The sequence below is a fragment of the Bufo bufo genome (genome assembly GCF_905171765.1).
Source record: "Bufo bufo chromosome 2 unlocalized genomic scaffold, aBufBuf1.1 SUPER_2_unloc_8, whole genome shotgun sequence".
Lineage (NCBI taxonomy): Eukaryota > Metazoa > Chordata > Amphibia > Anura > Bufonidae > Bufo > Bufo bufo.
The window spans coordinates 12,704-29,092 of NW_024399984.1; positions in this window are offsets into that span (position 1 = coordinate 12,704).

A 16,389-nucleotide genomic window follows, 5' to 3' on the forward strand; every position below is an offset into this window, starting at 1 on the left:
GGAGACATGATGTGTGTCCTCCCTGCAGTGCTCTGTATGTGGATGTCTGATGGTACGGGTCCTTGTGATCAGGGCTCCATATGTACAAGGAGATACAGGGGAGACATGATGTGTGTCCTCCCTGCAGTGCTCTGTATGTGGATGTCTGATGGTACGGGTCCTTGTGATCAGGGCTCCATATGTACAAGGAGATACAGGGGAGACATGATGTGTGTCCTCCCTGCAGTGCTCTGTATGTGGATGTCTGATGGTACGGGTCCTTGTGATCAGGGCTCCATATGTACAAGGAGATACAGGGGAGACATGATGTGTGTCCTCCCTGCAGTGCTCTGTATGTGGATGTCTGATGGTACGGGTCCTTGTGATCAGGGCTCCATATGTACAAGGAGATACAGAGGAGACATGATGTGTGTCCTCCCTGCAGTGCTCTGTATGTGGATGTCTGATGGTACGGGTCCTTGTGATCAGGGCTCCATATGTACAAGGAGATACAGAGGAGACATGATGTGTGTCCTCCCTGCAGTGCTCTGTATGTGGATGTCTGATGGTACGGGTCCTTGTGATCAGGGCTCCATATGTACAAGGAGATACAGAGGAGACATGATGTGTGTCCTCCCTGCAGTGCTCTGTATGTGGATGTCTGATGGTACGAGTCCTTGTGATCAGGGCTCCATATGTACAAGGAGATACAGAGGAGACATGATGTGTGTCCTCCCTGCAGTGCTCTGTATGTGGATGTCTGATGGTACGGGTCCTTGTGATCAGGACTCCATATGTACAAGGAGATACAGGGGAGACATGATGTGTGTCCTCCCTGCAGTGCTCTGTATGTGGATGTCTGATGGTACGGGTCCTTGTGATCAGGGCTCCATATGTACAAGGAGATACAGGGGAGACATGATGTGTGTCCTCCCTGCAGTGCTCTGTATGTGGATGTCTGATGGTACGGGTCCTTGTGATCAGGGCTCCATATGTACAAGGAGATACAGGGGAGACATGATGTGTGTCCTCCCTGCAGTGCTCTGTATGTGGATGTCTGATGGTACGAGTCCTTGTGATCAGGACTCCATATGTACAAGGAGATACAGGGGAGACATGATGTGTGTCCTCCCTGCAGTGCTCTGTATGTGGATGTCTGATGGTACGGGTCCTTGTGATCAGGGCTCCATATGTACAAGGAGATACAGGGGAGACATGATGTGTGTCCTCCCTGCAGTGCTCTGTATGTGGATGTCTGATGGTACGGGTCCTTGTGATCAGGGCTCCATATGTACAAGGAGATACAGGGGAGACATGATGTGTGTCCTCCCTGCAGTGCTCTGTATGTGGATGTCTGATGGTACGAGTCCTTGTGATCAGGGCTCCATATGTACAAGGAGATACAGAGGAGACATGATGTGTGTCCTCCCTGCAGTGCTCTGTATGTGGATGTCTGATGGTACGGGTCCTTGTGATCAGGGCTCCATATGTACAAGGAGATACAGGGGAGACATGATGTGTGTCCTCCCTGCAGTGCTCTGTATGTGGATGTCTGATGGTACGGGTCCTTGTGATCAGGGCTCCATATGTACAAGGAGATACAGGGAGACATGATGTGTGTCCTCCCTGCAGTGCTCTGTATGTGGATGTCTGATGGTACGGGTCCTTGTGATCAGGGCTCCATATGTACAAGGAGATACAGGGAGACATGATGTGTGTCCTCCCTGCAGTGCTCTGTATGTGGATGTCTGATGGTACGGGTCCTTGTGATCAGGGCTCCATATGTACAAGGAGATACAGGGGAGACATGATGTGTGTCCTCCCTGCAGTGCTCTGTATGTGGATGTCTGATGGTACGGGTCCTTGTGATCAGGGCTCCATATGTACAAGGAGATACAGGGGAGACATGATGTGTGTCCTCCCTGCAGTGCTCTGTATGTGGATGTCTGATGGTACGGGTCCTTGTGATCAGGGCTCCATATGTACAAGGAGATACAGGGGAGACATGATGTGTGTCCTCCCTGCAGTGCTCTGTATGTGGATGTCTGATGGTACGGGTCCTTGTGATCAGGGCTCCATATGTACAAGGAGATACAGGGGAGACATGATGTGTGTCCTCCCTGCAGTGCTCTGTATGTGGATGTCTGATGGTACGGGTCCTTGTGATCAGGGCTCCATATGTACAAGGAGATACAGAGGAGACATGATGTGTGTCCTCCCTGCAGTGCTCTGTATGTGGATGTCTGATGGTACGGTCCTTGTGATCAGGACTCCATATGTACAAGGAGATACAGAGGAGACATGATGTGTGTCCTCCCTGCAGTGCTCTGTATGTGGATGTCTGATGGTACGGGTCCTTGTGATCAGGACTCCATATGTACAAGGAGATACAGAGGAGACATGATGTGTGTCCTCCCTGCAGTGCTCTGTATGTGGATGTCTGATGGTACGGGTCCTTGTGATCAGGGCTCCATATGTACAAGGAGATACAGAGGAGACATGATGTGTGTCCTCCCTGCAGTGCTCTGTATGTGGATGTCTGATGGTACGAGTCCTTGTGATCAGGGCTCCATATGTACAAGGAGATACAGGGGAGACATGATGTGTGTCCTCCCTGCAGTGCTCTGTATGTGGATGTCTGATGGTACGGGTCCTTGTGATCAGGGCTCCATATGTACAAGGAGATACAGGGGAGACATGATGTGTGTCCTCCCTGCAGTGCTCTGTATGTGGATGTCTGATGGTACGGGTCCTTGTGATCAGGACTCCATATGTACAAGGAGATACAGGGGAGACATGATGTGTGTCCTCCCTGCAGTGCTCTGTATGTGGATGTCTGATGGTACGAGTCCTTGTGATCAGGGCTCCATATGTACAAGGAGATACAGGGGAGACATGATGTGTGTCCTCCCTGCAGTGCTCTGTATGTGGATGTCTGATGGTACGGGTCCTTGTGATCAGGGCTCCATATGTACAAGGAGATACAGGGGAGACATGATGTGTGTCCTCCCTGCAGTGCTCTGTATGTGGATGTCTGATGGTACGAGTCCTTGTGATCAGGGCTCCATATGTACAAGGAGATACAGGGGAGACATGATGTGTGTCCTCCCTGCAGTGCTCTGTATGTGGATGTCTGATGGTACGGGTCCTTGTGATCAGGGCTCCATATGTACAAGGAGATACAGGGGAGACATGATGTGTGTCCTCCCTGCAGTGCTCTGTATGTGGATGTCTGATGGTACGGGTCCTTGTGATCAGGGCTCCATATGTACAAGGAGATACAGGGGAGACATGATGTGTGTCCTCCCTGCAGTGCTCTGTATGTGGATGTCTGATGGTACGGGTCCTTGTGATCAGGGCTCCATATGTACAAGGAGATACAGGGGAGACATGATGTGTGTCCTCCCTGCAGTGCTCTGTATGTGGATGTCTGATGGTACGGGTCCTTGTGATCAGGGCTCCATATGTACAAGGAGATACAGGGGAGACATGATGTGTGTCCTCCCTGCAGTGCTCTGTATGTGGATGTCTGATGGTACGGGTCCTTGTGATCAGGGCTCCATATGTACAAGGAGATACAGGGGAGACATGATGTGTGTCCTCCCTGCAGTGCTCTGTATGTGGATGTCTGATGGTACGGGTCCTTGTGATCAGGACTCCATATGTACAAGGAGATACAGGGGAGACATGATGTGTGTCCTCCCTGCAGTGCTCTGTATGTGGATGTCTGATGGTACGGGTCCTTGTGATCAGGGCTCCATATGTACAAGGAGATACAGGGGAGACATGATGTGTGTCCTCCCTGCAGTGCTCTGTATGTGGATGTCTGATGGTACGGGTCCTTGTGATCAGGGCTCCATATGTACAAGGAGATACAGGGGAGACATGATGTGTGTCCTCCCTGCAGTGTTCTGTATGTGGATGTCTGATGGTACGGGTCCTTGTGATCAGGACTCCATATGTACGAGGAGATACAGGGGAGACATGATGTGTGTCCTCCCTGCAGTGCTCTGTATGTGGATGTCTGATGGTACGGGTCCTTGTGATCAGGGCTCCATATGTACAAGGAGATACAGGGGAGACATGATGTGTGTCCTCCCTGCAGTGCTCTGTATGTGGATGTCTGATGGTACGAGTCCTTGTGATCAGGACTCCATATGTACAAGGAGATACAGGGGAGACATGATGTGTGTCCTCCCTGCAGTGCTCTGTATGTGGATGTCTGATGGTACGAGTCCTTGTGATCAGGGCTCCATATGTACAAGGAGATACAGGGGAGACATGATGTGTGTCCTCCCTGCGGTGCTCTGTATGTGGATGTCTGATGGTACGGGTCCTTGTGATCAGGGCTCCATATGTACAAGGAGATACAGAGGAGACATGATGTGTGTCCTCCCTGCAGTGCTCTGTATGTGGATGTCTGATGGTACGGGTCCTTGTGATCAGGGCTCCATATGTACAAGGAGATACAGGGGAGACATGATGTGTGTCCTCCCTGCAGAGCTCTGTATGTGGATGTCTGATGGTACGGGTCCTTGTGATCAGGGCTCCATATGTACAAGGAGATACAGGGGAGACATGATGTGTGTCCTCCCTGCAGTGCTCTGTATGTGGATGTCTGATGGTACGGGTCCTTGTGATCAGGGCTCCATATGTACAAGGAGATACAGGGGAGACATGATGTGTGTCCTCCCTGCAGTGCTCTGTATGTGGATGTCTGATGGTACGGGTCCTTGTGATCAGGGCTCCATATGTACAAGGAGATACAGGGGAGACATGATGTGTGTCCTCCCTGCAGTGCTCTGTATGTGGATGTCTGATGGTACGGGTCCTTGTGATCAGGGCTCCATATGTACAAGGAGATACAGGGGAGACATGATGTGTGTCCTCCCTGCAGTGCTCTGTATGTGGATGTCTGATGGTACGGGTCCTTGTGATCAGGGCTCCATATGTACAAGGAGATACAGGGGAGACATGATGTGTGTCCTCCCTGCAGTGCTCTGTATGTGGATGTCTGATGGTACGGGTCCTTGTGATCAGGGCTCCATATGTACAAGGAGATACAGGGGAGACATGATGTGTGTCCTCCCTGCAGTGCTCTGTATGTGGATGTCTGATGGTACGGGTCCTTGTGATCAGGGCTCCATATGTACAAGGAGATACAGGGGAGACATGATGTGTGTCCTCCCTGCAGTGCTCTGTATGTGGATGTCTGATGGTACGGGTCCTTGTGATCAGGACTCCATATGTACAAGGAGATACAGGGGAGACATGATGTGTGTCCTCCCTGCAGTGCTCTGTATGTGGATGTCTGATGGTACGGGTCCTTGTGATCAGGACTCCATATGTACAAGGAGATACAGGGGAGACATGATGTGTGTCCTCCCTGCAGTGCTCTGTATGTGGATGTCTGATGGTACGGGTCCTTGTGATCAGGGCTCCATATGTACAAGGAGATACAGGGGAGACATGATGTGTGTCCTCCCTGCAGTGCTCTGTATGTGGATGTCTGATGGTACGGGTCCTTGTGATCAGGGCTCCATATGTACAAGGAGATACAGAGGAGACATGATGTGTGTCCTCCCTGCGGTGCTCTGTATGTGGATGTCTGATGGTACGGGTCCTTGTGATCAGGGCTCCATATGTACAAGGAGATACAGGGGAGACATGATGTGTGTCCTCCCTGCAGTGCTCTGTATGTGGATGTCTGATGGTACGGGTCCTTGTGATCAGGGCTCCATATGTACAAGGAGATACAGGGGAGACATGATGTGTGTCCTCCCTGCGGTGCTCTGTATGTGGATGTCTGATGGTACGGGTCCTTGTGATCAGGGCTCCATATGTACAAGGAGATACAGGGGAGACATGATGTGTGTCCTCCCTGCAGTGCTCTGTATGTGGATGTCTGATGGTACGGGTCCTTGTGATCAGGGCTCCATATGTACAAGGAGATACAGGGAGACATGATGTGTGTCCTCCCTGCAGTGCTCTGTATGTGGATGTCTGATGGTACGAGTCCTTGTGATCAGGACTCCATATGTACAAGGAGATACAGGGGAGACATGATGTGTGTCCTCCCTGCAGTGCTCTGTATGTGGATGTCTGATGGTACGGGTCCTTGTGATCAGGACTCCATATGTACAAGGAGATACAGGGGAGACATGATGTGTGTCCTCCCTGCAGTGCTCTGTATGTGGATGTCTGATGGTACGGGTCCTTGTGATCAGGGCTCCATATATACAAGGAGATACAGGGAGACATGATGTGTGTCCTCCCTGCAGTGCTCTGTATGTGGATGTCTGATGGTACGGGTCCTTGTGATCAGGGCTCCATATGTACAAGGAGATACAGGGGAGACATGATGTGTGTCCTCCCTGCAGTGCTCTGTATGTGGATGTCTGATGGTACGGGTCCTTGTGATCAGGGCTCCATATGTACAAGGAGATACAGGGAGACATGATGTGTGTCCTCCCTGCAGTGCTCTGTATGTGGATGTCTGATGGTACGAGTCCTTGTGATCAGGGCTCCATATGTACAAGGAGATACAGGGGAGACATGATGTGTGTCCTCCCTGCAGTGCTCTGTATGTGGATGTCTGATGGTACGAGTCCTTGTGATCAGGGCTCCATATGTACAAGGAGATACAGGGGAGACATGATGTGTGTCCTCCCTGCAGTGCTCTGTATGTGGATGTCTGATGGTACGGGTCCTTGTGATCAGGGCTCCATATGTACAAGGAGATACAGGGGAGACATGATGTGTGTCCTCCCTGCAGTGCTCTGTATGTGGATGTCTGATGGTACGGGTCCTTGTGATCAGGGCTCCATATGTACAAGGAGATACAGAGGAGACATGATGTGTGTCCTCCCTGCAGAGCTCTGTATGTGGATGTCTGATGGTACGGGTCCTTGTGATCAGGACTCCATATGTACAAGGAGATACAGAGGAGACATGATGTGTGTCCTCCCTGCAGTGCTCTGTATGTGGATGTCTGATGGTACGGGTCCTTGTGATCAGGACTCCATATGTACAAGGAGATACAGGGGAGACATGATGTGTGTCCTCCCTGCAGTGCTCTGTATGTGGATGTCTGATGGTACGGGTCCTTGTGATCAGGGCTCCATATGTACAAGGAGATACAGGGGAGACATGATGTGTGTCCTCCCTGCAGTGCTCTGTATGTGGATGTCTGATGGTACGGGTCCTTGTGATCAGGGCTCCATATGTACAAGGAGATACAGGGGAGACATGATGTGTGTCCTCCCTGCAGTGCTCTGTATGTGGATGTCTGATGGTACGGGTCCTTGTGATCAGGGCTCCATATGTACAAGGAGATACAGAGGAGACATGATGTGTGTCCTCCCTGCAGTGCTCTGTATGTGGATGTCTGATGGTACGGGTCCTTGTGATCAGGGCTCCATATGTACAAGGAGATACAGAGGAGACATGATGTGTGTCCTCCCTGCAGTGCTCTGTATGTGGATGTCTGATGGTACGAGGTCCTTGTGATCAGGACTCCATATGTACAAGGAGATACAGAGGAGACATGATGTGTGTCCTCCCTGCAGTGCTCTGTATGTGGATGTCTGATGGTACGGGTCCTTGTGATCAGGGCTCCATATGTACAAGGAGATACAGAGGAGACATGATGTGTGTCCTCCCTGCAGTGCTCTGTATGTGGATGTCTGATGGTACGGGTCCTTGTGATCAGGGACTCCATATGTACAAGGAGATACAGAGGAGACATGATGTGTGTCCTCCCTGCAGTGCTCTGTATGTGGATGTCTGATGGTACGGGTCCTTGTGATCAGGGCTCCATATGTACAAGGAGATACAGGGGAGACATGATGTGTGTCCTCCCTGCAGTGCTCTGTATGTGGATGTCTGATGGTACGAGTCCTTGTGATCAGGGCTCCATATGTACAAGGAGATACAGGGGAGACATGATGTGTGTCCTCCCTGCAGTGCTCTGTATGTGGATGTCTGATGGTACGGGTCCTTGTGATCAGGGCTCCATATATACAAGGAGATACAGAGGAGACATGATGTGTGTCCTCCCTGCAGTGCTCTGTATGTGGATGTCTGATGGTACGGGTCCTTGTGATCAGGGCTCCATATGTACAAGGAGATACAGGGGAGACATGATGTGTGTCCTCCCTGCAGTGCTCTGTATGTGGATGTCTGATGGTACGGGTCCTTGTGATCAGGGCTCCATATGTACAAGGAGATACAGAGGAGACATGATGTGTGTCCTCCCTGCAGTGCTCTGTATGTGGATGTCTGATGGTACGGGTCCTTGTGATCAGGGCTCCATATGTACAAGGAGATACAGAGGAGACATGATGTGTGTCCTCCCTGCAGTGCTCTGTATGTGGATGTCTGATGGTACGAGTCCTTGTGATCAGGGCTCCATATGTACAAGGAGATACAGAGGAGACATGATGTGTGTCCTCCCTGCAGTGCTCTGTATGTGGATGTCTGATGGTACGGGTCCTTGTGATCAGGGCTCCATATGTACAAGGAGATACAGGGGAGACATGATGTGTGTCCTCCCTGCAGTGCTCTGTATGTGGATGTCTGATGGTACGAGTCCTTGTGATCAGGACTCCATATGTACAAGGAGATACAGGGGAGACATGATGTGTGTCCTCCCTGCAGTGCTCTGTATGTGGATGTCTGATGGTACGGGTCCTTGTGATCAGGGCTCCATATGTACAAGGAGATACAGGGGAGACATGATGTGTGTCCTCCCTGCGGTGCTCTGTATGTGGATGTCTGATGGTACGGGTCCTTGTGATCAGGACTCCATATGTACAAGGAGATACAGGGGAGACATGATGTGTGTCCTCCCTGCAGTGCTCTGTATGTGGATGTCTGATGGTACGGGTCCTTGTGATCAGGGCTCCATATGTACAAGGAGATACAGGGGAGACATGATGTGTGTCCTCCCTGCAGTGCTCTGTATGTGGATGTCTGATGGTACGGGTCCTTGTGATCAGGACTCCATATGTACAAGGAGATACAGGGGAGACATGATGTGTGTCCTCCCTGCAGTGCTCTGTATGTGGATGTCTGATGGTACGGGTCCTTGTGATCAGGACTCCATATGTACAAGGAGATACAGGGGAGACATGATGTGTGTCCTCCCTGCAGTGCTCTGTATGTGGATGTCTGATGGTACGGGTCCTTGTGATCAGGGCTCCATATGTACAAGGAGATACAGAGGAGACATGATGTGTGTCCTCCCTGCAGTGCTCTGTATGTGGATGTCTGATGGTACGGGTCCTTGTGATCAGGCTCCATATGTACAAGGAGATACAGGGGAGACATGATGTGTGTCCTCCCTGCAGTGCTCTGTATGTGGATGTCTGATGGTACGGGTCCTTGTGATCAGGGCTCCATATGTACAAGGAGATACAGAGGAGACATGATGTGTGTCCTCCCTGCAGTGCTCTGTATGTGGATGTCTGATGGTACGGGTCCTTGTGATCAGGGCTCCATATGTACAAGGAGATACAGAGGAGACATGATGTGTGTCCTCCCTGCAGTGCTCTGTATGTGGATGTCTGATGGTACGGGTCCTTGTGATCAGGACTCCATATGTACAAGGAGATACAGAGGAGACATGATGTGTGTCCTCCCTGCAGTGCTCTGTATGTGGATGTCTGATGGTACGGGTCCTTGTGATCAGGGCTCCATATGTACAAGGAGATACAGGGGAGACATGATGTGTGTCCTCCCTGCAGTGCTCTGTATGTGGATGTCTGATGGTACGGGTCCTTGTGATCAGGACTCCATATGTACAAGGAGATACAGAGGAGACATGATGTGTGTCCTCCCTGCAGTGCTCTGTATGTGGATGTCTGATGGTACGGGTCCTTGTGATCAGGGCTCCATATGTACAAGGAGATACAGGGGAGACATGATGTGTGTCCTCCCTGCAGTGCTCTGTATGTGGATGTCTGATGGTACGGGTCCTTGTGATCAGGGCTCCATATGTACAAGGAGATACAGGGGAGACATGATGTGTGTCCTCCCTGCAGTGCTCTGTATGTGGATGTCTGATGGTACGGGTCCTTGTGATCAGGGCTCCATATGTACAAGGAGATACAGGGGAGACATGATGTGTGTCCTCCCTGCAGTGCTCTGTATGTGGATGTCTGATGGTACGGGTCCTTGTGATCAGGACTCCATATGTACAAGGAGATACAGAGGAGACATGATGTGTGTCCTCCCTGCAGTGCTCTGTATGTGGATGTCTGATGGTACGGGTCCTTGTGATCAGGGCTCCATATGTACAAGGAGATACAGGGGAGACATGATGTGTGTCCTCCCTGCGGTGCTCTGTATGTGGATGTCTGATGGTACGGGTCCTTGTGATCAGGGCTCCATATATACAAGGAGATACAGAGGAGACATGATGTGTGTCCTCCCTGCAGTGTTCTGTATGTGGATGTCTGATGGTACGGGTCCTTGTGATCAGGGCTCCATATGTACAAGGAGATACAGAGGAGACATGATGTGTGTCCTCCCTGCAGTGCTCTGTATGTGGATGTCTGATGGTACGGGTCCTTGTGATCAGGACTCCATATGTACAAGGAGATACAGGGGAGACATGATGTGTGTCCTCCCTGCAGTGCTCTGTATGTGGATGTCTGATGGTACGGGTCCTTGTGATCAGGGCTCCATATGTACAAGGAGATACAGAGGAGACATGATGTGTGTCCTCCCTGCAGTGTTCTGTATGTGGATGTCTGATGGTACGGGTCCTTGTGATCAGGACTCCATATGTACAAGGAGATACAGAGGAGACATGATGTGTGTCCTCCCTGCAGTGCTCTGTATGTGGATGTCTGATGGTACGGGTCCTTGTGATCAGGGCTCCATATATACAAGGAGATACAGGGGAGACATGATGTGTGTCCTCCCTGCAGTGCTCTGTATGTGGATGTCTGATGGTACGGGTCCTTGTGATCAGGACTCCATATGTACAAGGAGATACAGGGGAGACATGATGTGTGTCCTCCCTGCAGTGCTCTGTATGTGGATGTCTGATGGTACGGGTCCTTGTGATCAGGGCTCCATATGTACAAGGAGATACAGAGGAGACATGATGTGTGTCCTCCCTGCAGTGCTCTGTATGTGGATGTCTGATGGTACGGGTCCTTGTGATCAGGGCTCCATATGTACAAGGAGATACAGGGGAGACATGATGTGTGTCCTCCCTGCAGTGCTCTGTATGTGGATGTCTGATGGTACGAGTCCTTGTGATCAGGGCTCCATATGTACAAGGAGATACAGGGGAGACATGATGTGTGTCCTCCCTGCAGTGCTCTGTATGTGGATGTCTGATGGTACGGGTCCTTGTGATCAGGGCTCCATATGTACAAGGAGATACAGGGGAGACATGATGTGTGTCCTCCCTGCAGTGCTCTGTATGTGGATGTCTGATGGTACGGGTCCTTCTGATCAGGACTCCATATATACAAGGAGATACAGGGGAGACATGATGTGTGTCCTCCCTGCAGTGCTCTGTATGTGGATGTCTGATGGTACGGGTCCTTGTGATCAGGGCTCCATATGTACAAGGAGATACAGGGGAGACATGATGTGTGTCCTCCCTGCAGTGCTCTGTATGTGGATGTCTGATGGTACGGGTCCTTGTGATCAGGACTCCATATATACAAGGAGATACAGGGGAGACATGATGTGTGTCCTCCCTGCAGTGCTCTGTATGTGGATGTCTGATGGTACGGGTCCTTGTGATCAGGGCTCCATATGTACAAGGAGATACAGGGGAGACATGATGTGTGTCCTCCCTGCAGTGCTCTGTATGTGGATGTCTGATGGTACGGGTCCTTGTGATCAGGGCTCCATATGTACAAGGAGATACAGAGGAGACATGATGTGTGTCCTCCCTGCAGTGCTCTGTATGTGGATGTCTGATGGTACGGGTCCTTGTGATCAGGGCTCCATATGTACAAGGAGATACAGGGGAGACATGATGTGTGTCCTCCCTGCGGTGCTCTGTATGTGTATGTCTGATGGTACGAGTCCTTGTGATCAGGACTCCATATGTACAAGGAGATACAGGGGAGACATGATGTGTGTCCTCCCTGCGGTGCTCTGTATGTGGATGTCTGATGGTACGAGTCCTTGTGATCAGGGCTCCATATGTACAAGGAGATACAGGGGAGACATGATGTGTGTCCTCCCTGCAGTGCTCTGTATGTGGATGTCTGATGGTACGGGTCCTTGTGATCAGGGCTCCATATGTACAAGGAGATACAGGGGAGACATGATGTGTGTCCTCCCTGCAGTGCTCTGTATGTGGATGTCTGATGGTACGGGTCCTTGTGATCAGGGCTCCATATGTACAAGGAGATACAGAGGAGACATGATGTGTGTCCTCCCTGCAGTGCTCTGTATGTGGATGTCTGATGGTACGGGTCCTTGTGATCAGGGCTCCATATGTACAAGGAGATACAGGGGAGACATGATGTGTGTCCTCCCTGCGGTGCTCTGTATGTGTATGTCTGATGGTACGAGTCCTTGTGATCAGGACTCCATATGTACAAGGAGATACAGGGGAGACATGATGTGTGTCCTCCCTGCGGTGCTCTGTATGTGGATGTCTGATGGTACGGGTCCTTGTGATCAGGGCTCCATATGTACAAGGAGATACAGAGGAGACATGATGTGTGTCCTCCCTGCAGTGCTCTGTATGTGGATGTCTGATGGTACGGGTCCTTGTGATCAGGGCTCCATATGTACAAGGAGATACAGGGGAGACATGATGTGTGTCCTCCCTGCAGTGCTCTGTATGTGGATGTCTGATGGTACGCGTCCTTGTGATCAGGGCTCCATATGTACAAGGAGATACAGAGGAGACATGATGTGTGTCCTCCCTGCAGTGCTCTGTATGTGGATGTCTGATGGTACGGGTCCTTGTGATCAGGACTCCATATGTACAAGGAGATACAGGGGAGACATGATGTGTGTCCTCCCTGCAGTGCTCTGTATGTGGATGTCTGATGGTACGGGTCCTTGTGATCAGGGCTCCATATGTACAAGGAGATACAGGGGAGACATGATGTGTGTCCTCCCTGCAGTGCTCTGTATGTGGATGTCTGATGGTACGGGTCCTTGTGATCAGGGCTCCATATGTACAAGGAGATACAGAGGAGACATGATGTGTGTCCTCCCTGCAGTGCTCTGTATGTGGATGTCTGATGGTACGGGTCCTTGTGATCAGGGCTCCATATGTACAAGGAGATACAGAGGAGACATGATGTGTGTCCTCCCTGCGGTGCTCTGTATGTGGATGTCTGATGGTACGGGTCCTTGTGATCAGGGCTCCATATGTACAAGGAGATACAGGGGAGACATGATGTGTGTCCTCCCTGCAGTGTTCTGTATGTGGATGTCTGATGGTACGGGTCCTTGTGATCAGGGCTCCATATGTACAAGGAGATACAGGGGAGACATGATGTGTGTCCTCCCTGCAGTGCTCTGTATGTGGATGTCTGATGGTACGGGTCCTTGTGATCAGGGCTCCATATGTACAAGGAGATACAGGGGAGACATGATGTGTGTCCTCCCTGCAGTGCTCTGTATGTGGATGTCTGATGGTACGGGTCCTTGTGATCAGGACTCCATATGTACAAGGAGATACAGGGGAGACATGATGTGTGTCCTCCCTGCAGAGCTCTGTATGTGGATGTCTGATGGTACGAGTCCTTGTGATCAGGGCTCCATATGTACAAGGAGATACAGAGGAGACATGATGTGTGTCCTCCCTGCAGTGCTCTGTATGTGGATGTCTGATGGTACGAGTCCTTGTGATCAGGGCTCCATATGTACAAGGAGATACAGAGGAGACATGATGTGTGTCCTCCCTGCAGTGCTCTGTATGTGGATGTCTGATGGTACGAGTCCTTGTGATCAGGACTCCATATGTACAAGGAGATACAGGGGAGACATGATGTGTGTCCTCCCTGCAGAGCTCTGTATGTGGATGTCTGATGGTACGAGTCCTTGTGATCAGGGCTCCATATATACAAGGAGATACAGAGGAGACATGATGTGTGTCCTCCCTGCAGTGCTCTGTATGTGGATGTCTGATGGTACGGGTCCTTGTGATCAGGGCTCCATATGTACAAGGAGATACAGGGGAGACATGATGTGTGTCCTCCCTGCAGTGCTCTGTATGTGGATGTCTGATGGTACGAGTCCTTGTGATCAGGGCTCCATATGTACAAGGAGATACAGGGGAGACATGATGTGTGTCCTCCCTGCAGTGCTCTGTATGTGGATGTCTGATGGTACGAGTCCTTGTGATCAGGACTCCATATGTACAAGGAGATACAGAGGAGACATGATGTGTGTCCTCCCTGCAGTGCTCTGTATGTGGATGTCTGATGGTACGGGTCCTTGTGATCAGGGCTCCATATGTACAAGGAGATACAGGGGAGACATGATGTGTGTCCTCCCTGCAGTGCTCTGTATGTGGATGTCTGATGGTACGGGTCCTTGTGATCAGGACTCCATATGTACAAGGAGATACAGGGGAGACATGATGTGTGTCCTCCCTGCAGTGCTCTGTATGTGGATGTCTGATGGTACGGGTCCTTGTGATCAGGGCTCCATATGTACAAGGAGATACAGGGGAGACATGATGTGTGTCCTCCCTGCAGTGCTCTGTATGTGGATGTCTGATGGTACGGGTCCTTGTGATCAGGACTCCATATGTACAAGGAGATACAGGGGAGACATGATGTGTGTCCTCCCTGCAGTGCTCTGTATGTGGATGTCTGATGGTACGGGTCCTTGTGATCAGGACTCCATATGTACAAGGAGATACAGGGGAGACATGATGTGTGTCCTCCCTGCGGTGCTCTGTATGTGGATGTCTGATGGTACGAGTCCTTGTGATCAGGGCTCCATATGTACAAGGAGATACAGGGGAGACATGATGTGTGTCCTCCCTGCAGTGCTCTGTATGTGGATGTCTGATGGTACGAGTCCTTGTGATCAGGGCTCCATATGTACAAGGAGATACAGGGGAGACATGATGTGTGTCCTCCCTGCAGTGCTCTGTATGTGGATGTCTGATGGTACGGGTCCTTGTGATCAGGACTCCATATGTACAAGGAGATACAGGGGAGACATGATGTGTGTCCTCCCTGCAGTGCTCTGTATGTGGATGTCTGATGGTACGGGTCCTTGTGATCAGGGCTCCATATGTACAAGGAGATACAGAGGAGACATGATGTGTGTCCTCCCTGCAGTGCTCTGTATGTGGATGTCTGATGGTACGGGTCCTTGTGATCAGGGCTCCATATGTACAAGGAGATACAGGGGAGACATGATGTGTGTCCTCCCTGCAGTGCTCTGTATGTGGATGTCTGATGGTACGCGTCCTTGTGATCAGGGCTCCATATGTACAAGGAGATACAGAGGAGACATGATGTGTGTCCTCCCTGCAGTGCTCTGTATGTGGATGTCTGATGGTACGGGTCCTTGTGATCAGGACTCCATATGTACAAGGAGATACAGGGGAGACATGATGTGTGTCCTCCCTGCAGTGCTCTGTATGTGGATGTCTGATGGTACGGGTCCTTGTGATCAGGGCTCCATATGTACAAGGAGATACAGGGGAGACATGATGTGTGTCCTCCCTGCAGTGCTCTGTATGTGGATGTCTGATGGTACGGGTCCTTCTGATCAGGACTCCATATATACAAGGAGATACAGGGGAGACATGATGTGTGTCCTCCCTGCAGTGCTCTGTATGTGGATGTCTGATGGTACGGGTCCTTGTGATCAGGACTCCATATGTACAAGGAGATACAGGGGAGACATGATGTGTGTCCTCCCTGCAGTGCTCTGTATGTGGATGTCTGATGGTACGGGTCCTTGTGATCAGGGCTCCATATGTACAAGGAGATACAGGGGAGACATGATGTGTGTCCTCCCTGCAGTGCTCTGTATGTGGATGTCTGATGGTACGGGTCCTTGTGATCAGGGCTCCATATGTACAAGGAGATACAGAGGAGACATGATGTGTGTCCTCCCTGCAGTGCTCTGTATGTGGATGTCTGATGGTACGGGTCCTTGTGATCAGGGCTCCATATGTACAAGGAGATACAGAGGAGACATGATGTGTGTCCTCCCTGCGGTGCTCTGTATGTGGATGTCTGATGGTACGGGTCCTTGTGATCAGGGCTCCATATGTACAAGGAGATACAGGGGAGACATGATGTGTGTCCTCCCTGCAGTGTTCTGTATGTGGATGTCTGATGGTACGGGTCCTTGTGATCAGGGCTCCATATGTACAAGGAGATACAGGGGAGACATGATGTGTGTCCTCCCTGCAGTGCTCTGTATGTGGATGTCTGATGGTACGGG